Source organism: Coloeus monedula (assembly GCF_965178545.1).
Source record: "Coloeus monedula genome assembly, chromosome: 3".
NCBI lineage: Eukaryota > Metazoa > Chordata > Aves > Passeriformes > Corvidae > Coloeus > Coloeus monedula.
The window spans coordinates 26,020,809-26,036,272 of record NC_138783.1 but is presented as its reverse complement, the minus strand read 5'-3'; positions in this window follow the sequence as shown (position 1 = coordinate 26,036,272).

Below are 15,464 nucleotides of genomic sequence, written 5' to 3'. Positions count from 1 at the left end.
CAGTGGCTGCCTGGGTTCTTCTTTTCTTCTGTCTGAGATGACTTTCAGTTTGATGTTAATCTGAGCCAAATTTCTCCCCACTTTAGCATTCCTCAAAATCATTGCACATATGTGACAGCAATAGGATTAAGTCCATGGTACTCGAAACTGATGCTACAGATTTACACAGCCTCTGTGGCAGTCATCCAATATTCAGTAATAATGTAATGGTTTTGGATCTTTTCCTGATTTTTCTTAAGCATCTTCATTCTGGCCTCAATAGCCTCAGTCTCCCCTGTACAGAAACATTCTGCTCCAACTCACATTTGTTACTTCACTCTGGTAAGTCCTCTGTGGCTCTTTTGGAGGTGAATACAGTATTATGGGTAAGTGTGTGCCATTGATTCATATAATGCTTCTGCAAGGTTCAATGCATTATTTCTCATTCTGACTTAATAAACACTTTTTTAAGTCTTAGGAAATGAGCAGGTAATGCAATATTTATGTCTTCTAGTCATCCATCATGGAAATTGTCATGCATAAAAGAAGCCCATTGTTTCATTTGCAGTTCATCCATTCTGTCCTTTGGTCCCATCACGACTTTTGGTGTGTCTGTTATCCAGCCTTGGTGGCTTGCTTCTCTTTTATTTGTTCATTCTGAGCTTCTAGTTTCTGACAGCATATTATCTTTATTGTCTGAAGAGCCTAACGCCAGAGTCAACTTCTCAGTGCTGTTTATTTAGCCAAAAGCCAAGGTGATGAAGATTTTCTGCAACAAAGTCCCTTAACCATGCTGCATTGGAAACATGGAAACACTGCAAACATCCGTCTGATTTCAGAGCACCATGAAAAAAAGAGATTACAGGGGCATTTTGTGAAAAGGAAGGAGTGATGAGAGGAATTAATACTAACATATGGAGCCTTTCACCTGGAAGTCAGTAGTTCTAATCTGTGATAAACAAAACTTGGTTAGTCCTGAATCTCTTTGGTTGTTTTGTGCTCTGTCTCGTTGTTGTGAACCCCTGTATCATAACAAGCACTAACAACTCCAACTGCAGCTCATTCTGCAGTGAGGCACACTGTGCAATCTGTGGAAAACTGAACCCTAAACCTAGTCTTAAAGTAGCATTGAGATGGATTTACACTGCTCCCATGCAGCTTTCAAAAGGGGGAAGAAGCATATGGAAAGCTGTTAAACTAGTGCTAAGCAAAACTTTAAAGGAATGCACTTACTGATCAGTGCAAATTCTTGTCCTAATGTAAACACTGGAAAAACTCCCCCTGAATTATTCTGGGTTTAGCCACAGGCCCCTGGAATATTCATGTGAGTGAAAATGGGATCTGTTAAAGAAGGCTCCTGGCCAAGGTGATACAGGCCCCTGCCTTACAAAGTGGCTGCTAGACAGGCTTTTGAGACAAAGAGTTGACTTTTGGTGTTTATTTTAATTTATATTTAAAATTACTTGGGGGGGGAAAGTCAGGAAGGAGTAGACAGGCTTTCACTTTATCTGAGTTACAATCTGGACCTGATTGCTGTTCCACCACTCCAATCACCACGATTGATTTACCCTGATTAACAAGGAAACACTGCGGTGCAAGGCTGTATCATTGCCCTGACCTCAGCCACAACCTCTCCCTGGGTAAGAGCTCATGTATGCATTTATGGTGCCTGCTCTGAATATTTGCAGGCAGGAACGGCAGCCTGAGCTGCTCTCAAGTCAGAAGGGAGAGCCAAGGTGCATTACATCATACGTTAGTAATTCAACCAAGAGGCACTTCTACCAACACTCACTGAATTTCTCTTTTTCTCCTTCTGGAAAGAAAGCCAATTTCTATCGCACCGGGTTCTATTCACATTTTGTGACTTTTCTGGAATGCTCAAATGGCCTGTTGGCCTAAGTGAGTTAGGGAATAAAGTATCATTAAAAAGGTGAAAATTAATCACAACAGTATAGTCAGAAGAAAGATGTTTGATCCATATTTTCCCCAACACGCTGCCCACAAATGCTCCATAAATAGCTGTCACACTGGTATATACAGCATTTTTGTGGGGATATGTAGGTTTGTGTGGACCTTTGTAGACTCTTAGGATTCTGTGCAACCAGTGATTTACTATCCATGTAAACAGACATTTTGCAGAGAAAAATCTATGATCATTGCTTGTCTTCCAATCTATGCGGCCTAGGATTTCACAATAATCCTTAACTCTTTCAGTTAGCACTTACCTTCAAGAAAATCTTCCTGACTCAAAGTCTTCACCAAAGCAGACACATCCGGTCAAAAGGTTGACATCCCTTTGCAACATATGCAACATGAAATATGCAACATATATTTGTTGTATATTATGTTTAAACTACATTTGCTTCAACATTGGTTTCTAGTAATGAGCTGTCATGAAGCAGCTAGGCTAGGATTAAGCACATACTTCTTTGGGCAGAAGCACATGGTTACATGCAAGCCATAAATCTGGAATCTTCCTCAGCTCTGCCTACAAATTCTTCATGATGCAGTGCTTAACTGCTGAAAATGTTACAAGGAATTCTGAAGGTAAGGAATGTGCCCCACAGATCCTAGGAGTATGGTGTCAGTGACTGAATAAACCAAGCAGGGAAGGCTTCCTGGAAAGTCTGAGGTGGCATATGTTAATGGGGGAGGTAGACACTTGCTTCAGCATCTGGCTGGCATCAGTCATTTGTTCATTTGTTTTGTGCAATGTAAGGTCTGGTCCTTTTCTCTTTTTAATCAGCAGGTACTATAAATTAATCCTGGTTTAGTGCTTGAGATGTAGTGTACTGTAAAATTAGTATATCACTCCCTAGGAGACTAATACTCCTTCTGATTCAGTTTATCTTATTTCCATTTGTGCAGGAATGTGTTTAAGGACAAGACATTTTAACACTGAGAGATGGGGAAGAAGGAGAGGTGAAGCTAGTATCTGAACACTCCACAGCTAGGAGAGGAAGTGAGGAGTTTGTAATTAGATCCAATCTGGCTTTACATCTATTGTGTTGCATTTACACTTCATGCTTGATCAAAGAACTATTACATTCACATGGAGAAGAAAAGGTTCAAAATCTGAATCTGGAACAAAACTGTGTTAAGTTCCACTCAACATCAGAGATTTGCTTTTATCACAGCTGATGTCTTATTCTCTTATATGGAGAATATACCTTTTTGGTGTGTTTTTGTTGTTTTTAATGTTCTGGCCTCTTTGGAATATTTTAAGCTGAAGACAGAGTGCTTTCCCCAGTGAGCACATACATTAACCATGTGGAAAAACAAAGCATCTTTTTCACACCCAAGCCATTCTATAGTCATTCTGTGCACGCCAGCTGAAGCAGTCAGACGTACGGAAGCAGTCTGCAGAGGCAGAGCCTTGCTTTGGTTGATGTTCACCATAAAATGGTTCACATTTTTTCTGAGAGCTTTTGAAATCTCTTACAGAGCATCAGCCCTGGTGACTGATCCAGAATTGCTAGGGCATGGCAGTAACACCCAAACTGCTGTTACAGAACTGAGTCACTGATGCATAAACCAAATGAGTGTAGAGGAAAAGAGGACCACAGTGATGGGTAAGATGTGCAGACTCTCTAAATCTGGTTTTTCATGTTATCCCCTAGTTTTTCACTGTTCATGAACTCATCAAACTCATCTTAAAACATCTGTTTACATTATTTTGTCAGCTCTAAAAATGATTCATGACAACTGACTTTATTGACTTCTGTGTATCACTGCAACAACTGGGGCAACTTTGAATCAATCCCTTCCTTCATATGCGGGATTACTCACCTGGGCACTGTTAAAAGATACACCTAACCTGAAGTGAGTGCCTTAATCAGTGAGCCTAGACCTGTTCTTCAAGATACGAATATACTTAGCACCTTGTGGAATTTATGTCCTTACTTTAGGCATGCAGGCTCCCTTGTAACTAGTTCTGTAGTGTTTTTTAGAACATTGTTAGCACTTCTAAAGATTCCAAAAGGTAGTAGAGAAGTAAAGAAGTAGTAAAGAATTTCTTTTGAGGTGACAGAAAAGGAGTGGAAACCCTTTGCAGTGGGTGAGATGCTTTTACATGTCGAACAGCAAGCTGAGTTGCCCATTCTGCATGATTATGTAATGAAAGACCCTATTGTGACAACGTGATACACCCAGGGAGAAGGGGTTAGAGCTGCTCTGCGATCCTGCAGTCTGAACTTCCTGATCTTTCTGCAATTAAAATTTCAGACAGCCTTGCATGTGTGCATTCTTTTGACACTGCATTCCCTGAGAGAGCGGCTGTTTGGATTTTGGGCAAGAGACTTGAAAACACTGCTGGATAAATAAATGTAAATCAACTGCACATGTCATTGTGCAACTATTACTCCTCCCTAAACTCCTGCAAATACTAAACCTCTGTGTAATGAATGAGTGGTTTACCTTAATAAGGTAGTTTGAAAGGTGTTAGGGTGAGGTAAGGGAAAACAAAGCAAGGGATCATGAAGTGCTTATGAACTTGAGTCTGTTTTTCCTTTCACTGGCAGTGCAGCCAAGTGCTGCACAAAACACAGAGTTGTTGCCCTCTACTTTAACTCGTTTTCCTCTACAAATTCCAAGCAGGCCTAACACTTCTGACTGCTAAGCACAGACCTGTTCTTCAGGCTGTCCAACAATTGCCTTTCCAGTTGCAGCTCTCAGTCTCCTGTGTTAATTACATGCTGCATATCTGAATATGCTGGATGGCTGTGTGATCTTTCTATGACTTAATACTTGCAGAGTATGAGGTCCCCCCATGTGCCATCTGAGTTTGAACTGAATAACCTACTATAATTTCTGCCACATATTGCACAAGCATGCCTTAGGAGTAGTATTTTGGACAGAGATATGAGCCAGTCCCATGTATGAAGGAGTCTCATCTTCTCAGCAAGGGCAATTAGCCCAACTAGATTTCCACGTTAAACTGATTCTGAAGTAGTTCTGGTATCTGGACAGGGCAAATATAACTCTCTAGAGGCAAGGCCTGAACCTGGGCTGTGGATTTCTCTGCCATCCTTTGTACACACGCTTGTAAAAACTGCAAGCCTCACCTTTGTGCCTTTGTGCCTCTCCCGGGCATTTTCAAGCTCTTGACAATGTAAGACTGCAGGAACATGAGAACAGAGACAGTACAATTTTCTGCCTGAGCAGTGCTAAAGGCTTTAGTGTAAATGGTGATTAAGCTCTTTGATTCTGGATAATACAACAAAATCAGTGACACTAAGTCCTTGGAATTCATGGAGGTTTTCTTTTCTTTCCCCCAAAATGGGAGCAACCACCCTCCCAGGTCATGGGCTTCTAAAAGGGGAATATTTCCAGATGGAAAATGGACTAAGCTCTGCTCAAAGAGAGGCCTCTCTGGTATGGAAAGAATGAATAAACTATGATACATGTCCTCCAGTACACTGTAACTTTAGTAAATTCCAAGTGAGCTAAAAGCTTTTATTGTCTGCAGCACAAGGCAAAGTATTAATGCACTAGGTTCACCTTTACATGTTCTTGTCCCCATCCTCTCTAAGAGAATATTCTGGTTATTCTGGTCATCCAGGTGTCATAATCAAGGCCTGGTAACACCACAGTGCCATCAGTCTTATGCAAAGTACAACTGGGATGCAGAGCCATGTACTGTCCTGTCCTGGCAAAAACACATTTTTGCAGCCTAGCTCACCTCTAGACTAATGAAAATCACAATCCAGAAAATCTAATTAGTATTCCTAATATGAGGGGTCAGGAGAGAGGAAAGAATTGAGCCTTACTTGGATATGGTCATTGGCACAAAATACAGCTGAGTAATGCCTGGCTGAGAAGATGTGCACTTGAAGACAGTGTTCCTGAGGGCTGAATTACTCAGAATCTGCCTGTTGTGCTCCTTATGGAGAAAAGTAGGTCTTTTGCAAGTACCTAGAACACCAGCATTTTACTGAACTGTACAGGTAGGGTAGGGCAGAAAAAGGGTTTGGCACCAGGATTCCCACATCCCGCTTCCTGACCTGGTTTGGATTCTCTGCATGGCATCTTACTTTTCTTACAAAAGAAGAAACCACTATCTCCTTGGTCTCAGAAAGTTTAATTTTGGGATCCTCTGTAAGAAAGACAAGTAGTGAAGGCAAAGATAATCTACTGACAGTTACAGAAAGGTTATAAATGCATGGTTTCCTATGATTGCTTCCATCAAATTTCCCCTCAGGTAAATCAATGTGATTAGGAAATTGTAGCATCAGCAAGGATGTTGTCACATCAGGAGATCAAGCAAGTTGCTTTTTTACCTCCATTCCAGTTCAGGTTAATCTGGAGCTGAAAATGTTCCTGCTTGGTTTCAGTTCAGACCACTAATAATTTGTTAACCACTTGCACCTGACTCACAACAGTCAGGTGCTGGAAAAGATTCAGTGGAACAGAGCTTCAGGCACAAAAAATATTACCTCCCCTTGTTAATTAACTAAAGTAAATTTTGAGAGGGTCTGGTTCTAGTTCAGGTTCTGCAAGGCTCCAAAACTACACTCCAATTCTGGTTCAAAAGAAAAATGACATTTCTAGGTGGCTTTTGGTTGGGTTCATTTCTCTGGTTGCATTGCCAGCAAGCATGGTGTCTTAGTCACCTGCTGTAAGAAGTGATGGGTGCTACAAACAGAAAAGGCCTACTGACTCATTTACTCAGTGTTCCTGGTGAAATGGGTTTATTTGATTCCTTGCATTTGCAATTCCTTAGTCCAGTTAATTGTATTTGAAACAGTCAATAAAGCTTCTGTTACTTAAGAGACTACTGTTCCAATTAACAGATCTTCCTATCAGGAAGGTCCCTTAATTTTCTTACAATTTCTTCCAGCATTGCTGTAGATACTTTTTCCTCCAAGGAGGCCAGACCAATTAAAACTTGTGGTAGCTTTTTCTGCTTCTATGTGACTCCATACAGAGGGCCAGATTTGCTCCCCCTCTCCCCATTGATACCTTCCTCACATGAGTAGTCCCACAGAAAGGAACACACTTGTATGACTAATCTGCTCAGCAGCATACAAAGTTCACTGTCTGGACTAGAATTAAATGACTTTTCTGTAGAGCACTACAGAGGTTGCAGAGGGGACGAATTAAAACTCAGGAGTCCCTAGTGGCAAATGCCTTGCTTTGAGAACTAGACCGTTCTTCCTGTCTAACTTAACTGAGTCTGGACACCAACATTTTTTTCTCAGATATTTTCTTTCCCCTTAAAAAATAAATAAAATGCAACTTTTTTCCTGTAAGGGTCTCCTCAATTGTGCCACTCTGTCTTAGTTGGATTAAATGCCTGAAAATGGTCTTGTTTTCCCCAGACATTCGCTTGCCAAACTTGTTGACCTAGCAGACGTATTGCTGTATGTTGGCGCATACATTACCTCAGCTTAAACTAATTTATGGGATGTGGCACCTCTGACACAGTTCCCCTGTTCCAAACAACAGTCTTAATCAGTCACACTCAGAAACATGTATAATACAGCTGAGGAGCTGTTAACTACTAGTAGCTTTTCTCTTGATTAGGACTTTGGCGCTGGTCCATTATTCAGCCCTCTGTGAACAAATGCGTGAAGCAGCTCACTGAAGCAGAGATGGCATTGACAGATGGGTCAGTGATTTTTTTTTCTGTCAGGAAGAACAAAAATGTGTTGAGACAACTGGGAGACAGGGAAAGTCATACAAGAGAATCCTGCCTTCTTAAATTTCCTCCTTGAAAAAAGATGTCTGGAGTGAGCCTGCACTAGACCGTGGTAGCATTTATTTGTTGTTTCTTGGGATGCTATGGAGGATAGAGCTTCCTGAGGCACTGGAACATCTCTACAGTCACTTTGGAAAATAGGGATGCTGATTGTGACTCTCTGCTCTGCTTCCTTGAAAACTGCAAAATGTGGCCCTCAATATAAACATACCCAAGGGGCTGCTCCAGGTTGGAGCAAGGTTACACATCTCTTCCTGACTTACTCTGAAGTTTGGGAGGACTAACCTCTCTACTGTATCTCTTTCCAAGGTCTAACCTGCTTCATCTTTTCTAAGCTAAGAACTACATAAGAGAGCCCCTGGTTATGCACCATACTTATTTCTGCATAGGCTGTGGTCATTTTCTCAGCAGAGTTGTGAATTTAGCCTGACATCCCCTTCAGCATCATTTTAACTGAGGAAAAGGAAGGAGAAGCAGGAACCGAGGGCAAAGAATTTACAGGGAAATTCTACATACAGCTAAGTACAATCCTCTGTTCATCTGTTTCTGCAGCTTGTTTCATAACTCAGGAAAATAATTAAGGGAATTAGCTAAAAGAATTCACTTTAAAGAGTGATCAGCATTTAGAAGTGTTTTCCTTAAATTTGCCAAAAATATTTTTTCCATTTAACTCACAATTTCTCACTGCTTCTTCCTTTACTTTCCAGCTAAGTGAGCTGTTTCAAAAAATATTTGCCTGTCCTTTAAAGAAAAAAGGAGAAAAAAGGGAGGAAGCTAAAAAAAATGGTCAACAAAGCCAAACAAAAATTTGCAAGATTTTTTCATTTTTACTAAATAACTCAAAACCAAGAAAAACAAATCTCTCTGAAGTTTGGTTTGGCCTTTTTTTCACCCTAAAATGTGTGGATGTGCAGTAAGATGGATGAAATCTTACTGTGTGAAATGGGCTCATGGTGAAGGTCCTGGTGGCTATGACGCAGCTTCTTGCTAAGCCGCCATAGCTCACCCTCATGGCCTCCAGTTTTACCTTACTTTGCCCTACAAAGAACACCCTGAAATACAAGGTGTTTCACCCCACATTTGAAACAAAAAGCAATTTAAAAAAAAAGGGAAACATGACTGGTTATTTTTGTGAACCTGGGTAGGGTGGTGCTGCTAGTAGTGCACCAGACACCGGAGCTGCCACGGACTGCACTGAGCTGGGCAGGGAGGAAAACAGAGATGTTTTCAAGCACTCTTGAGTTGCCAAACCACCACTTCCCATGGCACTAACCCTGTTCCGACCCTTCCGCCCTGCAGAAAAGGCCATTCTGCCCTACCACAGGGCAACATCGCCTCTGCACGAGGTTTCAGCCGATGAGGACGTGCAGGTTATAAGGTGGTGTTTGGACACAAAACATTCTGGCCCCACACTGTGATGGGAGGGAAGAGGAGGGCACCCCATGGGCAGGGCATGGGGAACAGCTGTGAGGCACAGGCAGGGGCTTGAGGGGCTGTTCCTGAGGAGCAGCAAAGGGGACTGGACTCCCTGCAGCCCTTGCTGAGATAAGAGCTGGTGGCCATGCCTCTTCTGAAGTGGGGAGATAGGCCCAAACTAATGTGTGGTGGCCAAGCTGCCCTGCAGCCAGACAATATGGGCACTTCCTGTGGGATTCAGGTGAGGGTCCGGCTATTTGGGTGAGGAGGGAACTCCTGGTTCATTCTGCTGCTTCTTTCAAGCCCCACATGCCTTGGTAGTGTTTTTAGGTGTCTGACAGATACCCTGAAATCTGTCGCTTCTGCCAAAGAATAATGGGATGTGTAAGTATGTGGGACACCTACCTATATGTTCCATCTGCCTGAAGTAAGAGGATTTTTTTCATCTGTCCAGAATGAGGTAGGAAGAACGGAGTAGACACTGTCTGATTTTTGAAAATATAAATAGGCAGAGATGAATCTATTTTTTTCTCAGTGAATAGTGTCTTGTCACATGAGAACCAAAATATAATAAGAAAAAGGTGCAAGAAAAATGATACCTGGAGAAGAGATTGGAAGTACCTCTGGTTTTCTAGCTGTACCCTTTCAGAATTACATCCCCTTAACAATCTGCAACCAGCTTTCTCATCCATCAGGTTTAATGGGTTTAAGGCAAATGCATTTGTGTACTGTGGGCTGAAGATAACAAAACCCATAAAGACTGTCAAAAGCCAAACCCTAAAGCTTTGTAAGTCTGATTTCTCCTCATGTTTTCCCGCATATGTCCAGTGTGTTAAACTAACGTGGAACTTTCTCTCACCAGTAACTCTAAGGAGGACTAAGAGACTCAGGATTCTAGGTTTGTTTTTTTCAGTCACCATGCTCTCTGACTGTCAGCATCCCATAAGAAGCAAATTGCCATGACTAATAAGTTCCATCTCACACTTCATATGAAGAGGTTTGGTAGCTTTTTCCAGAGCCTTAAATTGAATCAGGGATAAGCCAACAAAGAGATTACAGATATATCAAGAGTTTATTTTGCGTGATTGCCACATATTTGCTGCCAGATACAGTATCCTGTTTTCCCTCTACACTTCACTTGGAGATCAGATCAAATAAATCTCAACTTCTCAGTTATGTAGAAATAAAGCAAACTGCCCTCCAGTTCTGAAATACTTTTTATTTAGCCAGAAATGAAAAAAACCCAGGCATTGTGCTGAGAGAATTCACTTGATTTGAAAAGAGATTTTGGTGAAAGGTTTTTCAAGACTTTTCTGGGAGATGAGCCTGTGAGCCCAAACCATGACAAACAGGACTGGGGGAGAGGAGAGAGAAAAAACAATCCTCTGTGGACTTTTTCACTTAAAAATACTTTGGCTGTTTTCTGAGAGCTTTTCCTCTGAGCCCTGACCTATTTCCACCTGCTGCCTGGCATTTGATGAAGCACATTACTAAATGAATCCATTGTTATGGTTGGAAATAATTTCCTCACTGGCAAAGGTTAGACTTTAGGATGCTTTTTACAGCCTTAGACCTTACAGTCAGCACATATTTGGGTGGATACTCAAGTTTCAGAAGCAGCTCCTGGTGCTGCCTCTCCTCTTAGGCCTCTGGATGTGACTGGGCACAAGTGACCTTTCTTTGATCTACAGAGACCAGTGAGAGCCTCTGTAGCAAAGTGGCTGCTTGTTATCCAGCAATGATGAGTCCATAAAAGAAGCTTCAACTTTTACCTGACACAAGGAAACCCATTGTGTTGAATTGGCAGTAAAAAACATCTTCAGGGTAATTATGTTGCAAAGCAGTGATATATTTAGAAAGCTTATCTATCTTTAATTGTGGTCAGTGAACAGGAGGGCTAAAATGATCCTGCTGCCGAACACTCTTGGAATAGTCAGGTGCTGGTGACTGCAATCATCTCTGGCAAATAATGTGTGAGTCTGTGGTCACCCAGCACATTTATCTGTGAGCATGAGTCATGACTGCACACCAGCATGCCCACCAGACTTACCTGCTCTCTTCTGTACTCTTCTATATGCACTGCTCTGCTTACAACTCAGGCCAGGTAAGAACCTTCAGAACAAGAAGTTGAACAAATCTATTAGAAACCTGTCATTCCAACAGCTCTTTACTAATGAGGTAAATCCTTTCTAGCTATTGGTGGAAAAAAATCAGGTGATCCTATGAAAAGCAAATTTAGGTACTCCAAACGATCTAACTGGAGGAGCAGAAGTTGTGGACATTCTGATATGGAGGATAGAGGGAGGTGCTAAGGAAATTCAGTTTATTGAATTTGATGGGTGTGAGATGTTGGGATGCATTTTGCCATGGATATGTAGTGCAGGAACTTTGCAGACACTGTAATTTCATTCGTCCATCTTCTGTGAAAATTAGAGTACTTAACAGCAGAGTCTGAAGGCTTTATTATCATAGTAAAATGCAACTGTAGATGTATAAAAATGTGTTGCGCAGTACAGAATAAAAATAAGACAGATTCCTGCCCCAGGAGCTCATCAATTAGATTCCAAATGCCCATGTTGAATTCCAGCTTCCAAAATTTTGAGTGCCAGCCAGGCTTTCCACACGCCTTGAATTTAGGGGTTTGCTGTGGCCTCAACTCTTGCTACATAGCTCCAACCCTTTCTTCTGCTGCTGCTCTGGGCTGGCTTAAGAGGCTGTTGCACTGTGAGCTGTGAGAGAAACAAATGATTCTACAAACTATTCCAAGATTTGTAGGCCTCTGAAATAGGTCCAGAACTGGGAAGTGAATTTGCAAATTTATACCCTGGCACTGCCTCTGTAACCAGCTGAGCCTAATATGTGTGAGCAGGACATTCCTACTGGAATGGGCCATCTCTAGAGGAACCAACAGTGGCTTAGGGCCACCACACACTCAGGCACAGGGAATGAGACTGGGGCAGCTCTACTTACTGCCTTTGGTAGCTGCACTGTAGAAACCTATCAGGATACTGGGTGCCTTCCAGGTGATCCCCAATGCCTGGCTTTGTTGTTTCTGGTTAGAAACATATGTAACCCATGTCTTCATATCCCAGAGTTTAAAGGAAAAGGTTGAAATTCAGTGGTAATCTGAATTAATTGGCTCTGACCTCACTGTAATAGGGAAAAAAAATCTTAATGGATGTAAGTGAATATCAAATCTGAAGGAGAGGGACTTGATGGGGAGATGGAGATCACTGTGGCACACTGAAGAAGATTTCACTTGCTCTGACCTATAGTTTTTGAGATGTGCTGCTTTTTCACTGAGAACCATTTCAATCAGAGAATCTGACCATTCTCTTCAGTGATTTATTTTCACATTGTAGAAGCTAACTCTTTCTGCATGTCCTGATATCACTGGGAGAGGGAGCCTCATTGCATAACCTCAAAACCCTTTTCAGTTTTGTTTATTCTTACCAACATGTTGCATGGGTTGTTACCAGGGTTCTGTGGATGGCAGGAATCAATCTCAACGAAGTGGCTAGAGAGCAGTTATTGTGATGCTAAAGAAATCACCACAGCAGTAGACTTCTGCTCCTGTTGCCAGCAGAGGTTTGCAGACTCAGACAGTTGCTATCTCTTAGTATCTTATCCCCTTACTAAAATTTCTGCACATCAGGCAAGGGATGATGAGGAGGACATAATGAGAGAGGTTATATTTTTCCTAATAGGAACTTCATTTTTAGAATTCTCAAGCAAGCATTAAGTTCGTGAGAAAAAAATATTGACATTATCCTACAAATACTTTTATCTGTTGCCAGGCCAGAAAGCTGATTTTCTGGAGCTTAAAGTATAGCCCTGGAAGCATGTAGGCTTTGTAAGCCTGCACTATGTGAACAGGCTTGCCAGTGAAAGTTACAGGAATTTCCAGTTTATAAGTATGTAGCACTTGCAATAACATCATAAATATTTCCTTTCACATCACACTTGTAGTTCCCAGCACTGTTAATACAGATATATTGTCAATCCCCAGCCACTGAGGAAGGTGAGCTTGTCTGGAAACTGGTTCATTCCTTTACTGGAAAGTCCACTCCTTCCAAAAGTCTGTAGTGAGCTGGTTGTAAAGTGTGGGCCCCTGGTTTCCCTTCTAAGCACAAGGAGATTATTTTTGTTATTTCTTCTCTAGCAAAGACTCTGGGGTCTATCATCTGACTTCCTGACATGTTTGTTTATCCTGGGCTCGAATAAGTTCTTCACCTCTTAAAGCCACAGACAGAAGAGCATGTCTCAGTATTAACATCTCATTTCCTTTAAATCTGTTGCTGGATAGATGGTGGGATCCTTTGTGCTGCCAATTTTCTCAGTAACGCATTGAGAGCAGGACTGTAGCAGAAGTAAGGCAGCACTGAAAATAATGACTATTTTTCCCTGTCAAGGCAATGTCTGTATATGCACATTAGAATCCCAACAAGCACCCTTAATCCTTTTGTGCTTCTTTATATCTTAGCATGTTTAAAAGTGGTTCACTATGAAACAATCTGAAAAATAAAGTGTTTTTCTGAGAAATTAGCACAACTTTAAATCTTAAGTTTTTTTATTTATATGTAATAACAAAAATGTTAAAAATCCACTCTTTGCATTGAATCTGAGCAAAGAATACATACAAAAGAGAAGCTGATTTTGCTCTTAAAAGGTATCTGATGTGCAAAGCGTGGAGGTATACCAGAAGTGAATGGCAAGATCTGACTGCAGATATCAAGGCTCTTTCTGCAAATTTAGAGAGATGTGTGTCCATGGAACTGCTCCATCATCACATCCAACAGCTGACTTAACACTCTAGCTGAGAGTCCAGCAAACAAGATTTTTGCTGTGTTGTGTTCACTCACCTCTGTTCATATTAGATTGTGGTCCAGGAATTCGAACTGTCATGGTCCAGCCCAGCAACAGCTGTGACACTATGTCTGGTGGGGCTGCAATTGCATTGGCAAAGCTCCATGGAAATGGACAGTACAGAGGATGATGATGATGATGACTTTTGCCTAAGAGCTAAGAACATGGCTTTAGGTCTTAAATATGAATACTCTTGTATGCCATCTTGAATGGAGCCTGCTGGACCTGCTTTTTAAAGTGTGTCATTGAAGAAACCCATTGGCTTTGCAGCTTTAGTCTTGCACAAATTCCATATTCCATAGGGTGGAACCCAGCAGAGGTGCTGCTCTTGTCGAGTACCCAAACTCTACCAAGAACTAAGGGCTTCAATGCATCATGTTTTTTGAAACCTGCAAGAGCAAAATCTTCAGTGGAACCCTGCAAGGGGGATATCACAACATCCAGCTTTCGGCATGGAACTTAGATGAGTAAGATTTGAGTGTCAAAACACCATTGTTTCTGAAGAGATCATTGTCCTGCCTAATGACACAAACACAGATTATAAACCTTGGATGTCATCTTGTGTATTTATAAAGTATGCAAAACCAGGAGCATGTTCCCCCAAACACAGTAGGAGTCAAGGTGTTTTCGGTTCTTAGCCTTTCAGAGACAGCATGGTGAAAGCCGCCTTTCTAGACCTTTTCACAGAGTTCCCAGTGTTTCTATTTAAATGTTGAATTTTGTTTCTTTTCTTTGCTCTCACTTACATAAGTCCATCCCCTGCTCTAATACACAGAAAAACATGCATGCCCTTGTGATATAAATATGTACCTAATGAAGCCATTCTGCTGATGTGTTTGAGGTTTCCAAATTGCTTTTCATTTGCCTATGCTTTGTGTGGTTAAGGTACCTGTGGTTTGAGGTTACTATCAGCTCATACTGTTAATTATCAGACTTTGATTAATTGTTCTTTAATGACTTTGTGTCTATTGACATTGTCCAAAGGACTCAGTTGAGCTTTAAGGAAGATTTTAAGAGCTCCATTAATTTCACTTTTTCAAATCCAGATAAGCAAATTAATGAGGCAAATGCTGATTCCTCTGAAAAGTCAGCTGGACTTTTTCTATCCCTTCCCATACATTAGCAGTAGGAAATACTCTGTTGGAAATGAGACAATAGCTAGGGGAGCAGTGGCTGATGCAGACTATACCCCACCTCATAATGGCTGAGGCTGGATGTGTGGCAAGGTGATTGGGTGTGTAATCTCACTTACCAGGAAATGGAGCAGTCCACATTCCTGGCTCACGTGGAGTGAAAACTGTTCTTGCAAAAAGACCAGGAGAGAGCTACGTGGCACCTTTGACTCTTCACAAGGAAAAACCCATGTCAGTTTACTTTGTTGCTTTTCTACAAATAACCACTCTTTGAGGGAGATTTTATTTCCTCTCCCAAAGTTTGTATATTCAGAGTAGTGTTTCCTTACACAGACTCTGTGCTCATCCTGTGTTCTTTGTCCTTTCAGGTC